General features: G+C 48.1%; 1 protein-coding gene across 7 annotated transcripts in view; it reads left to right on the top strand.

The window, feature by feature from the left end:
- TMEM63C (transmembrane protein 63C) overlaps positions 1-19,374 on the top strand; it is a 79,707-nt gene that overhangs the window by 6,519 nt on the left and 53,814 nt on the right. For 3 of the 7 annotated variants that reach the window (XM_037738502.1, XM_017528557.2, XM_017528561.2), the window contains exon 2: positions 8,265-8,413. The exons of 1 other annotated variant lie outside the window; for it this stretch is intronic. The gene's annotated coding sequence lies outside the window, so the exon portion shown is untranslated. Of the gene's footprint in view, positions 1-7,732; positions 7,754-8,264; positions 8,414-19,374 lie in introns of those variants that run through there. 3 more of the 7 variants (XM_037738499.1, XM_037738500.1, XM_037738501.1) reach the window with 2 other exon arrangements.

Below are 19,374 nucleotides of genomic sequence, written 5' to 3'. Positions count from 1 at the left end.
CCAGAAACAGAGGAGGGGAAGTGATTGGGAAGAGCAGGCTTTCCAATCCAGCCCTATCCCAGGGCCTGGTGTCCCCGTGACTGCCTACTGCCCCTGGGAGTTACTTTTGAGTCCACTCTGGCCCAGAGTCTGCCACTGAAGGCTCATCTTGGAGTAAGCCCGACCTGCCTTCTCCAGTGAGGCTCCCTTCCTGCACGCTATGCTCCCACTCAAGGGTTATTTGTGGGGCGGGGAGAGGGGGGTGTCAGATGCCCTTGAAGTTTTTACAAAATACACATGCCTAGGTTTTCTGCCCCATCTCACCCCAGCTTGGCTAAGAACGATTGCTCTGGCAAATCAAACGTGCCCTGGACTGTCTGAGCCACCACCCCTCCCCATCCCAGTCCTTGCTGTTATCCCTACCCTCATCTGTTCAGTCTTCCTTCCCTTCAAAGACCAATTCAAATGCTATCTCCTTGATGAAGCCCTCCCTGGGTCTCAGCCAGATGAGATCTCAACAGCCTTGAATGCCCTTACCACACTGAGTCTATCTCTTCTGCTAGAGAGTGTCATCCTTTCAGTTATCAAGTGTTGAGTGCCAGTCACATATGCCCTCCAGTAATTCCTGGGGAAAGGGGTGGGTAAACAAGGAAATGGCTTAGTGACAGTAGCTTGAGAAAAATAATAACATTCTGTGAAAATAGCAATACAAAGCTCTGCAAGACATTCTGGCAAGGGCTAGTAAAACTGAACGTGTATATGCTTGATGACCAATGGCTTCACATCTAGGTGTACGTTACCTAGAGAAACCTACACATGTGCAGAAGGAAACAGTTCCAGGGATATCTAGGGCAGCAATGCTTGAAATGCAAAAAAAAAAAGATCTTGGCTGGATGCTGTGGCTCATGCCTGTAATCCCAGCACTTTGGGAGGCCCAGGTGGGAGGATTGCTTGAGCCCAGGAGTTCAAGACCAGCCTGGACAACATAGCAAGACCTTGTATCTACTAAAAAAAATTAGTCAAGTAAGGTGGTGTGTACCTTAGTCCCAGCTTCTTGGGAGGCTGAGGTGGGAGGATTGCTTGAGTCCAGGAGTTTGAGGTTTCAGTGAGCTATGATCATGCCACTGCACTACAGCCTGGGTGACCAAACAGAGAAAAAAAAAGATGCCTCAACCTCAATATCTGCAATAATAGAATAATGATTAAAACTGTGATACTGGGGCCAGGTGCAGTGGCTCACATCTGTAATCCCAGCACTCTGGGAGACCAAGGTGGGCAGACCACAAGGTCAGGAGTTCGAGACCAGTCTGGCCAACATAGTAAAACCCCTTCTCTACTAAAAATAGAAAAAATTATCCGGGTGTGGTGGTGTGTGTCTGTAATCCAAGCTACTCAGGAGGCTGAGGCAGTAGAATTGTGTGAACCTGGGAGGGAGGGACTGCAGTAAGCCGAGATCTTGCCATCGCACTCCAGCCCAGGCGACAGTGTGAGACTCTGTCTCAAAATATAAAACAAAAGAAAACAAAAAAACCTGCAATACTATGCAACAGTTAAACTATGTGTGATTGGGGAATTTTATTTTATAGATTATAGCTTAGCAAAGCTGATATAAATGTACAGACACGTTAATACATTCTGTATTAACATAAGTAAATTTCAAAAACAATGCTGCAAAAAAAGGAAATTGCAAAATAATACCATTAGTAAAAATTGAATTTTCTTTTTTTCCTTTTTTTCTGAGACAGAGTCTTGCTCTGTTGCCCAGGCTAGAGGGGAGTGGTGGTGCGATCTTGACTCACTGCTGCCTCGACCTCTCAGCCTCAAGCAATCCTTCCACTTCAGCCTCCCAAGTAGCTGAGAATATAGGTGCATGCCACCACACCTGGCTATTTTTTTTTTTTTTTGTATTTTTTGTAGAGATGGGGTTTTGCTATGTTTCCCAGCCTGGTCTTGAACTCCTGGGCTCAAGTGATCCTCCGGTATCAGTCTCCTGAGTAGGTGGGACCACAGGTGTGTGCCACCATGCCCAGTGAATTTTTTAATGTTTTGCAAGAATGGGGCTTTGCTATGTTTCCCAGCCTGGTCTTGAACTCCTGGGCTTAAGTGATCCGCCTACCTGGGCCTCCAAACGTGCTGGGGTTACAGGTGTGAGCCACTGTGACTGGCTGAAAATTTAATTTTCATAAAAATGACAAAACAGTACTAGCTATGATTTATGGATTTACTGATTTCTGTTGCAATGCCTACCAAGCTCATGCTTGTGGTGCCTTGGAGGGAGAAGGAGCTGAGACTGAAGGGGGAAAGGAAGGACTTCTAAGTTGTAACACTTCATTTAACAAAGAACAGCTGAAGCAAAAATGACAGAATGTTTACGTTTGTTAATTCAGTTGGTTTAAGTGAATTTTTCAAAGTTGAAGAAAAGTAATCTGAGATGTGGATGGAAAGGTGCCCTCCCCTCACATCTCCCTGGGGAGTCAGGAAAGGGTCCAAGAGGAGGTGGGGGCTGGGTGTGAAGGACGCAGGGAGCTGGCAGGTTTCACTGGGGTGGAGTTGGGAAAACAGCCGTTGGTGCTTAAAGCCAGGGAATACCTGTGCCGGCTGTTTGCACTTCTGAAATGTTTGCTGATTGACTGTAACAAGCTGTCCCTCTGCCGCCCTCTCCTCCCATTCTCTGATTTCAGCCGTTCTATTTCTGAGTTGTGTATATAGTAAATAGGTTCCTGGGGGGGAAATCATGTGTCATTTTATGATTTTTTTAGAGACAAGATAATCTAGTGGGCGTTAGGAGAGGATTGAGGTAAATATACAAAATTGAACATTAAAATGAGGAAATAGCTGCTGATACAGAGAAAATAGAATTATTATGATGATGATTGATACTGTGTTTGGCCATATATAAATCCAGTTGAAAACCAGCTGAAACTGATGATTTTCTGGGAAAATGTAAATCATCAGTTTGACCTCAGGAGAAGTAGAAAATCCCATAAACCAATAATCAGTGAAAAGACTGAGTTTTCATAAAATTCTTCTCCAAAAACACTAAGATTTAGATAGCTTCTCGTTTCTATCAAACCTCCAAGGCACAGATTACGCCATATTATTTAAACTGCACCAACTACACCAAATCACAGAGAAGGAGAGATTCTAAATTATTCGATAAAGTCCGAACAATGTGGATACCAAACCTTGACAAAAATAGCACAAAAAAGAGAAAAATAACTTAAAAATCTTATGAATAGTGGTGCAAAATTCTTAAATAGCAGTAAATGCACTCACATAGCATTCTGTTAAAAAATGAACATACCACAAGCAAGTGGGGCTTTATTCCACAAATATAGACTCCATAGTAGAAAAACTGTTAATGTAATTAACAGCTCTTTTTGAACTAAAAGCTCAAAAGAAATAAAAAGTCATATAAGCTGCCGGGCGAAGTGGCTTATGCCTGTAATCCCAGCACTTTGGGAGGCCGAGGCGGGTGGATCACTTGAGGTCAGGAGTTCGAGACCAGCCTGGCCAACACAGTGAAACCCTGCCTCTAAAAAAAAAAAAATCATACAAGCAACTTCATAAGTGCAAAAAAATGTCTAAAATGCATTTGAAAAAATTCAACATGTCTCTGATTTTCTCTCTTATTTCATAGGAATAGATGGATATTGCTTAACATGATTTTGTGTATGCCTGTGTGTGTTTGTGTGTGCATGTGTATTCAGACACACAAGGAAAGAATGATCACTACTATTGTAATTCTTTAACACTGCTCTATAAGTACAAGCCAACACAAATTTTGAAAATATATGTTATAAAAGTGCTAAATTTATCAAAATTGTAGGCAATAAGATTGACCACCTAGAGAAAAAAGAACAAAATTGTCAACTGAAAAAAAAAATAGAAATAATAAAAGAATATACCAACATGATCAGTAATAACTTTTAGAAACAAAAATGTATAGCTTGTCTGTATATAAGCATTAGCCTCTTTTTAAATATAATGGAAGAGATTTAAATATTAGTAATAAGTACTAAAATAACCAGTACTAAGCCTAACTAGAGGTGGCAGGAGCAGCTCTTAAGACTGCTCCTTCATTCTTGATTCCCTGGCACTTGGAACAGGGCCTGACACATAGTAATAGATATTTGTCAAATGATGGAACTGCTTCACAGATTGATAAACAAAGCACACTTAATATGCAATAATAATAAAAGTAATCGCCATCATATAGTAGGTCCCCTGCATGGCCACTGTCCTTTACCTGTAGACTAATCTACAGGTAAAGCATCTAGTTTAATCTACAGGTAAAGGATCTATCCTGTACCTGTGATCTATCCTGGAGAATGTTCCGTATGTGCTTGAGATCATGTATATTCTGCTGCTGTTTGGAGGAGTCTTTTGCATATGCCTGTTAGGTCCGATTGGTCTGTAGTATTGTTCAAGTTCACCATTTTCTTATTGATCTTCTGCCTGGTTGTTCTATCCATTATTGAAAGGAGAACTGAAATCTGCAATTATTATTTGTCAATATTGCTTCGTATATTTGGGTGCTCTGCTGTTAGGTGCATATATGTTTATAATTATTATATATTCCTGGTGAATGGACCCTTTATCATTGTGTAGTAGTCTCCTTTGTCTTTCATGGCAGCTTTTGACTGGCATAAATATGGCCATCCTTGCTTTCTTTTGGTGACATTTGCATGGAATAACTTTTTTCATCCTTTCACTTTCCACCTATGTGAGCCTTCACATCTAAGGTGAGCCTCTTGCGGGCAGCGTATATTATTTGTATCTTTCTATACACTTTAGCTGCAATAACTCATTTAATCTCCATAATAACTCCATGCAGTTGGCATTCTTGTTACCTCCATTTTCAGATGAGGAACCTGAGGCACAGAAAGGGTAGGCAAAAGAGAGGAATGACAATTAGGAATACAAATGACAAGAAGCTAATTGCCTTAATTTAGAAAAACTTCTTAACAAGGTCCAGCAGAGTGGAAATTTGACGCAAGCACTTGACTCTGAGTTCATGCTCTTTGTTTCCATCCTTCTACATGGTCAAATTGGGATTTTGAATGTAGAGGGAGGATTTTGGGTTGGGAGCAGGAAATGGATTATTCAAACATGACTTTAGGACAACTGTGTAGCTCTTTGAAAAAAATAATAAAGCTGTGTCCTACCACAATCCCTACACCAAAATAAATTCTAGAGGGGGCAAAGATATTTTAAAAAGAAAGAAAAAAGCCCAGCGTGGTGGCAATGTGTGCCTGTAGTTGCAGCTACTCGGGTGGCTGAGGCAAGAGAGTCACTTGAGCCCAGGAGTCCAAGGCCATAGTGAGCTATGATTGTGTCACTGTACTCCAGCCTGGGCCATAGAGTGAGACCCTGTCTCAAAAAAGAATACGACGAAGATGAAAGAGGAAGAGGAGGAAGAAGGAGAAGAAGAAGAGGAGGAAAAGGAAGAAGGAAAAGGAGAAGAAGAAGTAGAAGAAACCTTCAACAATACTAGTGGAAAAGATGGACAAATACTTTCATGATTCTCAAATGGGAAAGGCTTTTTAAGCAAGTCCAAAGGCTGCCGAAAATAAAGTCAAAAGAGATGAATGACAGTTTGCAATACACATGACAAGAAGTTAATTGCCATAATTTAGAAAAACTTAAAAAATCAATAAGACAAATTAGAAAGGACAGAAGCAGACAATTCACGGAAAAATAAGTGCAAAGGCCAGTCAGTCAATAAACATGAAAACATGTCTGTCCGTTTTGACAACTGAATTACAAATTGAAACAAGATACCATTTTTAAACTCACTGTCAAAATCTAACAGTCTGATAATCCACACTGTGTGAGGGTGGAGAAAAACAGGCACCCTCACGAGTTGCTGGGGCAGAGCTAACAGGTTCACTCTCATCGCAGGGCAATTTGACAATATCTACCAGAATTGCTAGGTTCACGTAAGTTTTGACCCAGGGATATCCTCTAGCTGGCCTCATATATGTGCACAAAGATACAGAGTCAGGCCGGGCACGGTGGCTCATGCCTATAATCCCAGCACTTTGGGAGGCCAAGGCAGGTGGATCACCTGAGGTCGGGAGTTCAAGACCAGCCTGATCAACATGGAGAAACCCTGTCTCTACAGCTCACGGCTGTAATCCCAGCACTTTGGGAGGCTGAGGCAGGCGGATCACCTAAGCCCAGGAGTTTGAGACCAGCCTAGGGAATAAAGTAAGACTTCATCTCTACAAAAACTAAAAAAATTAGCAAGGCATGGTGGTGGGCACCTGTGGTCCCAGCTACTTGAGCGGCAGGGGTGGAAGGATTGCTTGGGCCCAGGAGGTTGAGGCTGCAGTGAGCTGGGATCATACCACTGTACTCCAGCCTGGGCAGCAGAGTATGACGCTAACTCAAAACAAACAAACAAGGAAACACAAAGATGTTCATTACAGCTTTGTTTGTGCAGCAAAAAATGTAGAAATAACCTAAATATCAATCAACAAGGACAGATTCACAGAAATTGTAGTGCATTGGTTCAGTGGAACACTATGAGCTATTAAAAGAATGGAGGGATCTGTCTGTGCTGTATGCAGAGATGTGTGATGTATGTTAATTAGCAAAGCAAATATAAGTACTGGGAATATGTTCCTGGTTGGGTTTAAAATAAAGATGCAGGCATAGAGAGATATATATATCTATACATATGTATGTATGTGTGTGTGTGTATGTGTGTGTCCACATTTCTGAAAAAAATTCTCAAGGAAAATTTAGGAAACTTGATGATATTTCTTTTGGAGAGTGGGGCATAGGTCTGAGATGGCAGGGACATCCATGCTATATATCTTTTCTCTTTCTTTTTTTTTAGAGACAGGCTCTTGCTCTGTCACATGCTCTGGAGTGCAGTGGCACTCTCATGACTAACTGCAGCCTTGACCTGCTGGGTTTAAGCAATCCACCCACCTCAGCTTCCCGAGTAGCCGAGACTATAAGCCGACACCACCACACCCAGCTAATTTTTTTTTTTTTTTGATACTTTTTGTGGAACCAGGGTTTTGCCATGTTGCTAAGTCTGGCCTCATGGGCTCAAGTGAACCTCCCACCTTGGCCTCCCAAGGTGCTAGGATTATACGTGTGAGTCACCATGCCCAGCCGAGATTTCATTTTCACTGTGTATTATTTTGAATGGTTTGATTTTTTTCCTAAGCATGTTATTTTCAGAATTTAAAGAGCAAATTGAAAGCCGAGCATGGTGGCATGTGTCTGTAATCCCTGCTACCCAGCAGGTGGAGGCGGGAGGATCACTTGAGCCCAGGCGTTGGAGACCAGCCTGGACAACATAGTGAGACCCCATCTCAAACAAAACAAAACAAAACAGGAATATTTAAGAAGAAACAAATTAGAAGGGGGAGAATACCAGTTAAATTGCCTCACCCTGAACTTTGTTTTTAAATTCGTTTCTCAGTGGGTTCACCTCTTCCTGCATTCACAATTTCAAATGTGGACGGGCCCAAGAGATCACCTGCAATCTTTATTTTGTCCATGAGGAAAATGAGAGCTAGAGAGGATTTAGCAAGCTGCCGGGGCTCCCTGGCTGCAGAGATCGGGCTCCTGTGATGCTGCTTTCAGAAAAGGGACTGACGACTCCTTTATGCGGATTATACTTGGGCTCGTCTGCCCTTTTCCAGTGTGTCGTCAGTGCACTGAGTCTTACTTCATAGGCACCCATGTGAGGAACTTGTTAAAATGCAGGTTCCCAAACACCCGCCCAGAGATTCAAATTCAGTGGATCAAGGTAGGGCCCTTCCACCTGCATTTTAGCAAGCCTTCCCCGACAGATGATTCTGAAGTAGGTGATGTCTGTGACCCCTTTGGCCTCCCCCAGCTCAGCCCTGCTGGCATTGTCTGTGCCTTTAGGCTGAACCACGCCAGTAAGGGAAAGTGGGGTGCTCCAGCTCAGCAGGGGAAGTGACAGAGCTGGTGCCTGGACTCCCAGTGTAGTTCTCTCCCCACAGCTGCTACTCACCTGGGATGAATGGTCGCTCCCAGCTCACCCACCCCCAGTGGTGGGCACTGGCTGGCCTGCATTTGGAGCTGGGGCAGGGTGGGGGTTGTGGGTGCATCTGGGGTACCTCTCACCCCATCGGAGCTCCCCAAGGCAAGCCTTGTGGGAGATACTGACAAGCATGTTGGAGCTGGGAGGGGCTTGGCCAGCTTGGGCTTGGGGAGGAGCTGCGAGGAAGCCAGGGAGGACTGGGATGCATGCCCACCTGCACTGAGACGGTTCTCTTGTCCCTGTGCCATAGAGTCTTGGAGGAGCCTCCCTCGGGGTCAGGAATCGAGTGGGGACACTCAGAAGCACCTTTTCCTGGGGACTGATCAAGAGGAGGGAAGGTCCTGTAACAGCCCAGAGGCCACGTAGGGCCCAAGCCCTGAACCTCAGCTGCTGCTCCAGGTAGGTGCCCCTGGCATCATCCCACCACCCATCATGGCTAAGCCCTAGTTCCAGCTCCCCACCTTGAGCCTGGGAAACGTGGCCACCCTGGCCATCCCATGGCCTGCAGCTCTCCAGCCAGCACTTGGGCAAAGGCCCTCCCTAATCTTTCCTAAACCCACAACCTGCCAGGACGGGGGACAGGTAAAGCCTAACTCCCTTCCGAAGGTCACCGTCCCAGGTGACCCTGCTCATGAGACCTGGGAAGGAGCAGAAGATGCTCCAGCTTTGGTTAGGATGTCCTCTGCCCCCTGAAAATGCCCCCGGGGCTGAGCTGCTAGCTGGGCCCCCTGGTGGTTCTTGCCCAGCTGACTTTTATTGACGCTATGTCAATGAATTTCTGTATTGAGGCAAGCCCAGAATCTGGCCAGAAACGGCTCTTCCAGGAGTTCCCTAACTCTTGACACTTTTTCCTCTAGGAAGGGATTAAGACAGATGGTATCTTCATAGACTGCTAGAGCTGGGGATCTTAGCGGTAGAATCCAACTGCAATCTCTTTTTACTTCTCAAGCATTACTTACATCAGTAGTGTACTTTCCAGTGTTGTGGTTGAACATCTCAGAGGAAGCAGGTGTAATCTTGTCAAAGCAGCACGGGAACCCCTTTGGCTTTGGACAGCCCTTCCTGGGCTCAGCGGCCTCCCCTTGCCCCCCAGCCCAGCCTGTGCCCCATGCTCCTCTTCCTCTCCTTCCACCTTCCCAGCAACTCCTCTGCCTTTGCAAAAGAGACATTGAGAGTGGCTGGACATCCCAAGCCAGAAGGTATTGAAGCTAGGTTAGCATCTAAGTGAGGCTTTTCCCTATTTAAGTAAGTAAATACATTAACAAATAAACCTTTGAGGAAGGTTGAGAGAGTCCAGGAAGCTTTCCAGAGGAAGCTCTAACAGTGATAAGATTTCCCTCTTTGAGAGTGTCTCAAATCTCTCTTACATGAAAGATGTTATTCTGCATGGGCTGCTGGCCAAGAACACTGTGATTGTTGCTGTTATTGATAAAAGTAATCTTAGATATAGTTCTTTACGTTGTCCCCTCTATAATTTTCTGGTCCTTTATCGGGAGACCCCTCCAGGGCAGGGGGCCTTAGCCACAGGCAGTGTTTTGCTTCTTTTCCTCTGGCCATCCCCATGACCCCAGCCGTATGCCAGACCCTTGTTCAAGATAACTGGGAGACGGAGACGCAGTGGTGGAGCCAGGTGGGTTCACATCCCAGCTCAACCACCTACTGGCCTTGTCATCAATATGTTCTTCTGTCTCTTCATCTGTGCAATGGGGTTAACAATAGCACCCTAGGGTGCAGATTAACTACGGTAATATCTGTGAAGTGCTTGAAACAACATCGAGCACCCAGTAAGTGCTTAACACATTTGATCTGATCATTGCAAAAGTCTGTTCTCTCCCAGCCATAGTCTGCTGCCAGATCAGCCTCCCTAAGGCACAGGGCAGTCATCCAATTCCCTGGCTCTACAACCATCCATGGCTCCCCATTGCCTAGTTAATGACTGTGCTGTAACTTCAGTTGAAGGGCTTGAAAGCAGAGACAAATACTGTTTACCTTGCATGTAATAAGGAATCAGTAATGTTTGCTGGGAGAGGGTTTCTACCCTCAGGGTGGGTGAACCAAGTCCCTAGGAATGGAAGTGCAGTCACCTACAGCCCATCTCGAGGGGCTTGATCCAAGCTCTTCTGCCTCCCCGACCATAGCCTGGTCAGGAGCAGACCTGGATATAGGGCTCTGGACCCGCACACAAGGCTAGGGGTGGTTTCCCTTGGATCCACCCTGCAAATGCAGTGAGCCCTATTTTGGGCTCCAGACTTGGTACACACCAGAGTCAAAAGAGGACGCCTGGCCATTGCCCAGACAGGCAGTGACCACGGTTATAATGTGTACTCTCTGATGAGTTCAGGCCAGGCAGCAGATGTGACATCATTGTCCTCATTCATCACGGGGCCGTGGCCAACACTTTGGCTCCCATGGCTCAGGCGGGAAGCCTGCGGCCAGCAGAGACTACCCATGATCTGGTATCTTGGACAGAGAACTCAGCCAGCTCCGTCCTGCATCTCATCTGCCGCTCTGGCAGAAGAAAGGCCACACACTATGGAGAAACAAGCCCTGGGCTAGGACAGGACAGAACAGCATTTGAGACCAGCCTCCTCATCTGGTGGAGAGAACTCTGCCACCACGTCAATGAATTTATGTATTTTCCCATCTGTAAAATGAAGAGAATAGACTTCATAGAGTCGGGGTAAGGGCAAAATGGAGCAAAATGCCCAGAGCCACTGCATGTGTGGAGTGGGCACTTGGGAATTTGCGACGATTCTGATCAGATCATCTAAGTTATTCTCCAGACTGCTCAGTGGAGCTGTTTCAGTCCTGCAAACTTATAGCTTTCCTTAGGTGAAATTGTCCCTGCCTGTCCTCTGCTCTGCAATAAAGGAAAACAGTGGTGGTTTTTGGCAGGAGCAGGAAACAGTTCAAATATTTCCAGAGTCCTGGTAAGGGTGGGAAGTGCAGGAGGGAAGCAGCACAGCTCTGCATGCTTTTCTCGGAGATTCTTCCACTTGGAGGCTCCGTGCTGCCAAGCCCAGGAAGCCAGGAGTGAGGGGACAGGGAAGGGGCAAACCTGAGCATGCTGGTTCCCACAAGGTGGTATTTTTCTCTCTTTTTTTTTTTTAACGGAGTCTTGCTCTGTCGTCGAGGCTGGAGTGCAGTGGCACCATCTCGGCTCACTGTAACCTCTGTCTCCCAGGTTCAAACAATTTCCCTGCCTCAGCCTCCTGAGTAGCTGGGATTACAGGTGCCCACTACCACATCTAGCTAATTTTTTTGTATTTTTAGTAGAGACCGGGTTTTACCATGGCCAGGATGGTCTCGATTTCCTGAGCTCATGATCTACCTGCCTCGGCCTCCCAAAGTGCTGGGATTACCGCCCTGAGCCACCCTGCCCGGCCAGTATTTTTCTCTTTATCCACTTGACAAATGAATGAATCTGTTGGGATTCCAAGCACTGGACTAGGCAGCAGCAAGTAAAACAAACACAACCTTGCCCTCAGGGGGCTTTTATTCAAATGGGGCAGATAATAAACAATGTAAACTATGGATGAAGTATGCTAGAAGGAGATAAAAGCAATGGCAGTGGGGGGAAACACAGAGAAGGAAAGGGAGGGGAGTCAGGAATGCCAGAGGAGCTGTGTTATTTAATAGGGTGGTCAGGACACACCTCTCTGGAAAGGCAACATTTGAGACACACAGATTGTTTGCTCCCTTTGGGGATTCCTGAGAGGCCCAGGGGCTCAGAATCAAGGCCAAGTACCTTTCATGAGATCCTAGAATAGGAGCAAAATCTAGATGCTCTTCTAGTCCCAGCCCAGAAAATGTCATGCCCTTCCTCCGAAACCTTCAGTAGCTTCTCACTGCCTACAATTAAGCGCAAATTCATTCAACCGAGATTCAGGGCCTCATGACCTGTTAATCTTCCCAGACCCGGCTCACCCCACCTCTTCAGCCAAGCTAGTCTTCCTGCGTTTCTGGAATAGTCCACGCTCTGTTTCCCTCTTCCTCTCATTTGTCTCTGCCCAGACTATCCTGGTTCCCACTGGTTTCTGTCAGTATGGAAATCCACCCACTCTCCAAATGCCACCTCTCTGAGGCCTTCCCTGACCCCTGGGGCTGCGGTCTCTGAGCCCCACAACTTGGCTTGTTCCTTTCTCCGCATGTGGCTCTTACTCTGCCTCGGGTGTAGGCACTGGTTTTACTGTCTGGCCTCTCTACCCAGCTGGAGGTACTCTGGCAGAGCCTGGGCTCCTTCACCTCCAGCAGGTCTGGGTCTCAGCAAACACTGGCTAAATTGTGTCCCCACTCAAAGGCTCCCAGTGACACTATGATAAGCCAGGCCCACTCAGACAATGAAGGCAGAAGTGGAGGCAGGCAGGAAAGGACAGATAAAATGAAAATGTAGGTGAGAGATGATGGAGGAGCTAGTGAAGGAGGAAGAGAGAGAAGTTCCCACTGTACTTTTTCCAAAGAGGCAGATTGTCGACAACAGAAGGAGGGATCCCTCTATTTCCCCAGAAATAGCTTGTACTCCCTTCGGTCTCCGAGGCCAGTGCTTCCTTGTGTCTAACTAAAATACCTCTTGCTGAAGTTCACTTTCTCTGGTTCTATCATCTGGCTTCAGGTCGCCATTCAAGTCCTTATTCGGCCTGGACCAGTGTGGCTTTCCTGATCCCCTATCCACGGAGCAAGGCCAGAAGAGGCTGCTCCTGGCCTGGGGCTTGTGCTCTAGTTGAGGAGGTTCTGGTGATCCCCAGAGCCACACGGAGACTGCCAGGGAGCTAAGAAGTGGCCACCATGAGTCATGGAGGTTGTGCCAGCCATCACGCCTCAGCCCCTCAGCACAGCCTTCCTGCAGGGCTAAACTTCATCACAGGCAAACCTGTGACTAGAGAGCTCCCACTATGGCAGCAGGGATTCTCAGGCCCCTTGTGCCTTCCAGGCCCTGCGAGCCAGACCCACAGCCTCTGCCATCTGGCTCCCACCCGTCACTGGAGCAGCTGTGCTCAGAGAGCACACGAGGCAGCCAATATGGCTTCGGCCCTGTTTTGACAGATGGGGCCAGAGCCTAGAAACAGGCTTCAACCTGGCCCCCCTCCTGGCTCTATTGCCCCTGAGGGGTGGTGCATTTCCATCCAGGGGACCTAAAGTAGGCCCACATCTTGTCCTGCTCCCCCCACCTCCCACCATCTCCCTCTCAGCTTTTGTGCAGGCTGAGGTCTCCTTCTGGAATGTTCTGCCTTGTCCTCCACATGGCAGGAGGCCCATGTGCCCTCAGGCTGGGAATGTGATTCCTTGAGGTCAACTGACAAGGCTCATATCTCACTCAAGGACAATAGTTCCCATCTTGGTGATGATATGAGGACACAGGTGCTCTTGTGTTTCCAGAGTCTTAGCACAGCCCCTGGCAGGTAGTAAGTGCTCAGTTAAAGTCATCTAGTGCTGTTTGGCTTGTCTTTTTTTTTTAATAACAGTTTCATAAAGGGTTCATAAAATGTTCCCAATAGGCTGGCTGAGAGCAAGGTAACAGATAGAAAACCAAGTGGGAAATGTTTTGTGGTCATATCTACAGCATAAAACAAGCTATCTATCTATGAAGAGTTCCCTTGGCTGGCACCTCCTCCAGGCAGCCCTTCTGGATTCTCCAGGGCTGGGGCAGGAGCTCCTCCTCTATGCTCCCAGTACTCCCTGAACAGAGCTTCAGAGTACAGCTATGCAGTCTTGTCATGGTCTCCTTAGGGGTCTGTGTACCCATTAGAGCCTTGTGTCTAGCCTGTAGGCACCTCGAGTTCAGAGAACAGTCTGGACTGTAATTTGCTGAATAAATGATTTTGTGAATGACGGGAGAGATAGTGAGACTGAAAGAGCCAGCTTGAGCCTGCCTTTTCCAGGGCCTGTCCTGAAACACTAGGCTGCCCACACCAAAGTCTGGGGGTCGAATGAGGGGGCTGAAGGGGAGCCTCCCTCTCCTGTTCTGTGGTCTAGGATAGTGATTCCCAATGTGAGGTCCCTGACCCAGCAGTATCAGCATCCTTCAGGGACTTGTTGGAGATGTAGATTCTCAGGTGCTACCCCAGACCTGCTGCCACAGAAACCCTGGGGTGGGGCCCAGTGATCTGTGGTGTAATAAGGCCTGCTGCTGATTCTTACCCACCAAAGTGTGAGACCCATTGCTGTAATGTTTCAAGGGTGTGCATTCACTTTCCCATAAACTAACACCAAAGAGGAGAGGAGGTAGAGTGTCTCTAGGCAGAGGGTCTCTTCTCTGCTGAAGGCTTCCAAGAGGGCCCCGAGGCTGGAGCCCCAGGACATGGCTCCTACTGGACCCCTACTCCCGAGGCTGAGGTCATTGTGCTGGCAGATCAGGTATGATGGGGACATCTGAGATGCCCCTGCCCTCTCCCAGGTGACCCTAGACCAGACAGGTTGCTGCTCCCACCTGGCCTTGAGTCCACTCCATCCCCACTGCTGCTGTCCAGCATCGCTTCTAGGTACCCCCTGCAGCAGGGGCCCAGGGCAGACTTCTGGAATGACACGGCTGAGGGAGACCCTAGAGATCACTGGCTAAAAACACATGCTGTGCACACATTGCCCTTTATTCTGGCTACTTCTACACCGTTTGAGTTTCCCCCACCTGACTGTATGCTCGCTGAGGACAGGCCATATGTTATGGCCACCAAACACACAAGTCTACACAACTCAACATGCACACATATGAACACATAAATATACATGCAACCCAAAACACAAGCATCCAAAACCCAAATTATAATCACAAACACATTCCCAAGCACAACCAAATGCCCCTCAAAACACACTCAGATGCACACCCACATGCAAACACATTAACACACACACCTCAAAACACGCAAGCGCCAATGCGCAGACCCACTGTATTGGCTTCCTAGGGCTCCACAACAAATTACCACAAACTGTGTGGTCCTGAAAAACAAAGTTATACTCTTCCAGTCCTGGAGGTCAGAAGGCTGAAATCCAAGTGTTGGCAGGAGCGAGGGGAGGACCTTACTTGCCTCTTCCTAGCTGCTGGGGTTGTCAGCAGTTCTCGGCGTTCCTGGGCTTGCAGCTGCCTCGCTCCAGTCTCTCCCTCGTCTTTGCATGGCCTTCATCTAAGGACACCAGTCACTGAATTCAGGGGCCCTCCTTATCATGTGTGACCTCATTTTAACTAATTACATCTGCAAACAGCCTGTTTCCAAATGAGGTCACGTTCTGTGGCTCCACGTGGACATGCATTTGGAAGGATACTGTTCAGCCCAGTAGATCTGCATATCCCACATATATAGCTACAGAGGCAGGCAGGCGGGCGGGCGGGCAGGCAGGCGGGCAGGCGGGTGCACACACACAGACCCCTACCTGGCAGCTGGAACTCTGAGCTCCTGAGAGGAGAGAAAGTCCCCCACTGTCAGAGCTCTCCACTCCTCTTCTCTGGGTGTCCAGCACTGACAGGCCTGCACCCTTATTACAACACTTATCCAATGGTGTGGCTTTTCAGTTCTGTTTTATCGTTTTGCTTTGTTTGAAATGGTTAGGTATGCATATAGCACAAAATTCAAAAAGTAATAAAGAGGCTGGGCATGGTGGCTCATACCTGTAATCCCAGCACTTTGGGAGGCCGAAGTAGGTGAATCACCTGAGGTCAGGAGTTAGAGACCAACCTGGCCAACATAGTGAAATCCTGTCTCTATTAAAAATACAAAAATTAGCTGGGCAAGGTGGCGGGCACCTGTAATCCCAGCTACACAGGAGGCTGAGGCAGGAGAATCGCTTGAACCTGGAAGGCAGAGGTTGCAGTGAGTTCAGATTGTGCCACTGCACTCTAGCCTGGGCAAAAGAACGAAACTTTCTCTAAAAAAAAAAAAAAAGGCAATGAAGAGAACAGAGTGAAAGGTAGATCTTCCTCACCCTGCTTCCTTGCCACCTAATCCCTGCCCAGAAGACAAGCGCTGGCAACAGTTTCTCGTGCGTCCTTCTAGAGGAAGTGGAGACATGCAGGAGGGAGCATTCTCCATGTCCCATCTGCATTTTGCTTTTCCTGCCTGACTGTGCACCCATTGCCCTTTATTCTGGCTACTTCCACACCGTTTGGGTCTCCCGCACCTGACTGTGTGCTCGCTGAGGATGGGCCATGTTATGGATCCTGCCTCTCCAGCGCCTAGTTTGGGGCTGGCCTAGAGCAGGTGTTCAGTGAAGGCTGGCTCTATCTAGACAGTAATAAATTGTTAACAGCTGTTTGGATCTGAGTGGGACTGGGGCTCAGCCTCCTGGCTGCAGAGCCTTGGTTGATCAGAGCTCACCCTGGCAGCAGCAGGAGGTGGGGTGGGATGGTCCCAACAGCGTTCTGCCTGGCTGCTTCTGCTTGTGGGCACCTCCCCACTGGCAGCCTTCACCCCAGCTCTAGCTAGAGCTGATTCTGGGGTCAGGGCCTCTGCTGCTGCATCCCCATGGCTGCCTCCCCTCCCCTTCCTCCTTCCTGTCCCCTCCAGACTCCTGCGGGGGAAGCAGTCGGGTTAGAGGCTGGAGGGAGAACCAGGCTGCCTGCCTGCCTGCATCTTAGCCCAGGGGCTGAGTCGAGCCATTGCCTGGCCTTGCTGGCTGAAGACTTATTGGGGACTTGTTACCACGGAGACGAGAATTGCAGCAATAACTCAGGGTTGAACTGGGTCCTGCAGCTCTACCCAGTTGTTGTGAATGCATTTGCTCCACAACACTCAAATATGAGATGCGCCACATTTTTTTTCTAAATCAAAACAGAAACAGATGCCTCAGTCTGAGATTTTACCATGATAGGCTTTGAGCAAAGCCCTAGGGGGAGACAGAGGTGGGCAGGGGCTGCCCAGCCCCCATGAGGCTGGAAGCCCAGAAAAATGCTGACCAGTAGCTCCCTTTGCCCCTCCGTGGAGGGAGGGCTTAAGTTACACAATTTGTAAGATTTCCTCCAGCCAAAACACTCTAGGTTTGACATCATGGGGGCCACATGAGTCCTACCCCAACCCACAGCCAGTCTTTCCTTTCTTCTGCAAATATTTGTAAAGCGCTCAACCCTATCCAGCACAGCAAAGGAAATAATCAGCAAACACAGCCAAGGGCTCTGTTGTCAAGGAGCTTCCCTTCCTGGGGAGGTGGGGAGTCAGCCATCTGCTATGTCATCCCATAAACAATATCAAATGTACTAGGTACAACAAAGAAAATTACACTTAACTTTATGGAGCCATCGCAATGTGCTAGGCACTACTCTAATGTTTCATGTGAGCTGGCTGTCTTAATCCTCACATCCACTCAGTGAGGTAGCTGCTATTAACATCTCCATTTTACAGATAAGGAAATTGAGGCACAGGGAGGTTAAGAAGCTTGCCCAAAGACATGGGGCTAGTCAATAGCAGAGGCGAAGCAGTAGAATCACTTGAACCCGGGAGGCAGAGGTTGCAGTAAGCTGAGACCGCGCCACTGCACTCCAGCCTGGGTGACAGAGTGAAACTCCGTTTCAAAAAATAAAAAAACAAGCAAAGTAAATAGCAGAGGCAGAACTTGGACCCAGAGAATCTAGTACTAGAAATCCACATTTACGGCGTACACGCTGTCTCCCTCCCAAGATGCTCTGAGGCGTGGGACTTGGTGGGCTGGACCCAGCCTGGAGATCTTCCCTAAGGAAGCAAAAATTGAGCTGAGATTAACCATGGGGAGAATGAGTCAAGTAATGGGAGGGTGAACCTTCCAGGGGGTGGGACTGGCATATGCAAAGGCCCTGTGGCAGGAGGGACGGGCATATTCCAGAAACTGAGGGGTGACCTAGTTGTCTTTAGCAAACCCTACCCCAGTAGAGAACTCATGTCTTTAGCAAACCCTACCCCATCTCATTGTCTTTAGCAAACCCTACCCCAGTAGAGAACTCATGAAAGAATCTGTGAGAACAGTAGGATGGAAGGGAGATCGCTGAGACCTGGGAGTGTACCCAGAAGGCTGCCTGGAGGAAGCAGAGTTGAACTGGGCCTTGCCAATGGAGCATTCCTGCTGGGGAAAGATCAAGGTGCTCTACAGAGGAGAGGAACAGAGGGGACAGAGACAACCAAGGCCTTTGATGGGCAAGATGCCTTCCATCTGCTGGAGCTGAGACTCCTCATGGGGAACTGGGGGAGGTGAGACTAGAGGGGCTCCTGGGGCCAAAAGTGCCTCCCCTAGTCCCAGCCTCTGCCCTGCAGTGAGCCAGGAGCTGAGAGCTCAGATGTCAGAAGGAGCAGGGAGTTGTGCAGAAGCTCAGGCCTTGGCTTTAGATCTCCACTCCCACTGCACCGCTGCTGTGTGACCCTGGGCAGGCTACACACTCTGAACCTCAGCATCCTCGTTTGTAAATGGGGACAATTGCTACCTCTCCTGTGGCAGGACTGTCACAGGTGGGGCCAGGTGAGATGATGACTTTGTAAACATACTTTGTCACATGGAGGAGAGCTCACGCAGGCCCTCCATCAGGCTCAGACGTGGTCCAGAGGCCAGGCCCGTTCAGGACCCCATCCCCCACCTCCTGGAGGCTCCCATTTCTCTTGTTCCCTTTCCCGTGGAAATCTAGATTTAGACCACCCCCAAAAATGACTAGAGGGGCCTCAGTGGCCACCATCTTCCACTGATCCATTGAGGTGGGGTGAGGAGGTGCCTGCCCCAGTGAGAGCTGTGCCGGGGAGGCCTCCAAGGCCCCTTCCTGATCACTGCCCCTGGGAATTGATGCAGTAGTCAGCACGGTACCACTGCTGTCGGGAGGAGCCACTGACCTGAGGTGGGCAGGGCGGGGTGGGGGGGTGCCTCTGGCTTCTAGGCAGACACGCAGGAACCTGGTGGCCACCCTGGCCTCAATGGTGCAAGCTCAAGTCTTGATTTGCCTGCACGTGGCCCAGCCGGGCCCTGACGGCGGAGGGAGAGGAGGTGGCATCAGATTTAGGCTTTGACTCTTCTTTCGGAGAAGGCAGCCTGCACAGGAACCACTGGGCTGCATGTCACCGTGAGGGCTCAGTCCCTCCACCCTCTCCTCCCTGTCAACAAGTCTGAGTGGGAGCTGATCAGAATGAGGGCATTTGAGGAAGGGAAGAGGGATTTGATGCAGGAGGAAAGCTGGTTACATGGATGCCTGTCAATCTCAAGACTTCCTTTGAATATATGATATTTTTCTAATTAGAAACAGCAATACATGTTCATATTAAATAGCTTTTCAAACAGAAAAAAATGTCATGGACTATTAAAAGAATGTGGTATAATTTTAGGTTTTTTTCTTTTATTCTTTTTAGAATCAAGATAATTTCATTTAGTAGCATTATATCCTTTTTTTACTTCCTATTTTACCTTTTTTTTTTTTTTTTTTTTTTTTT

This window comes from Cebus imitator, unplaced genomic scaffold (assembly GCF_001604975.1).
Source record: "Cebus imitator isolate Cc_AM_T3 unplaced genomic scaffold, Cebus_imitator-1.0 Scaffold54, whole genome shotgun sequence".
In the NCBI taxonomy this organism is placed as follows: Eukaryota; Metazoa; Chordata; class Mammalia; order Primates; family Cebidae; genus Cebus; species Cebus imitator.
Note: the sequence above shows the minus strand (reverse complement) of the source record. Positions and strands in the feature narration are given on the sequence as shown.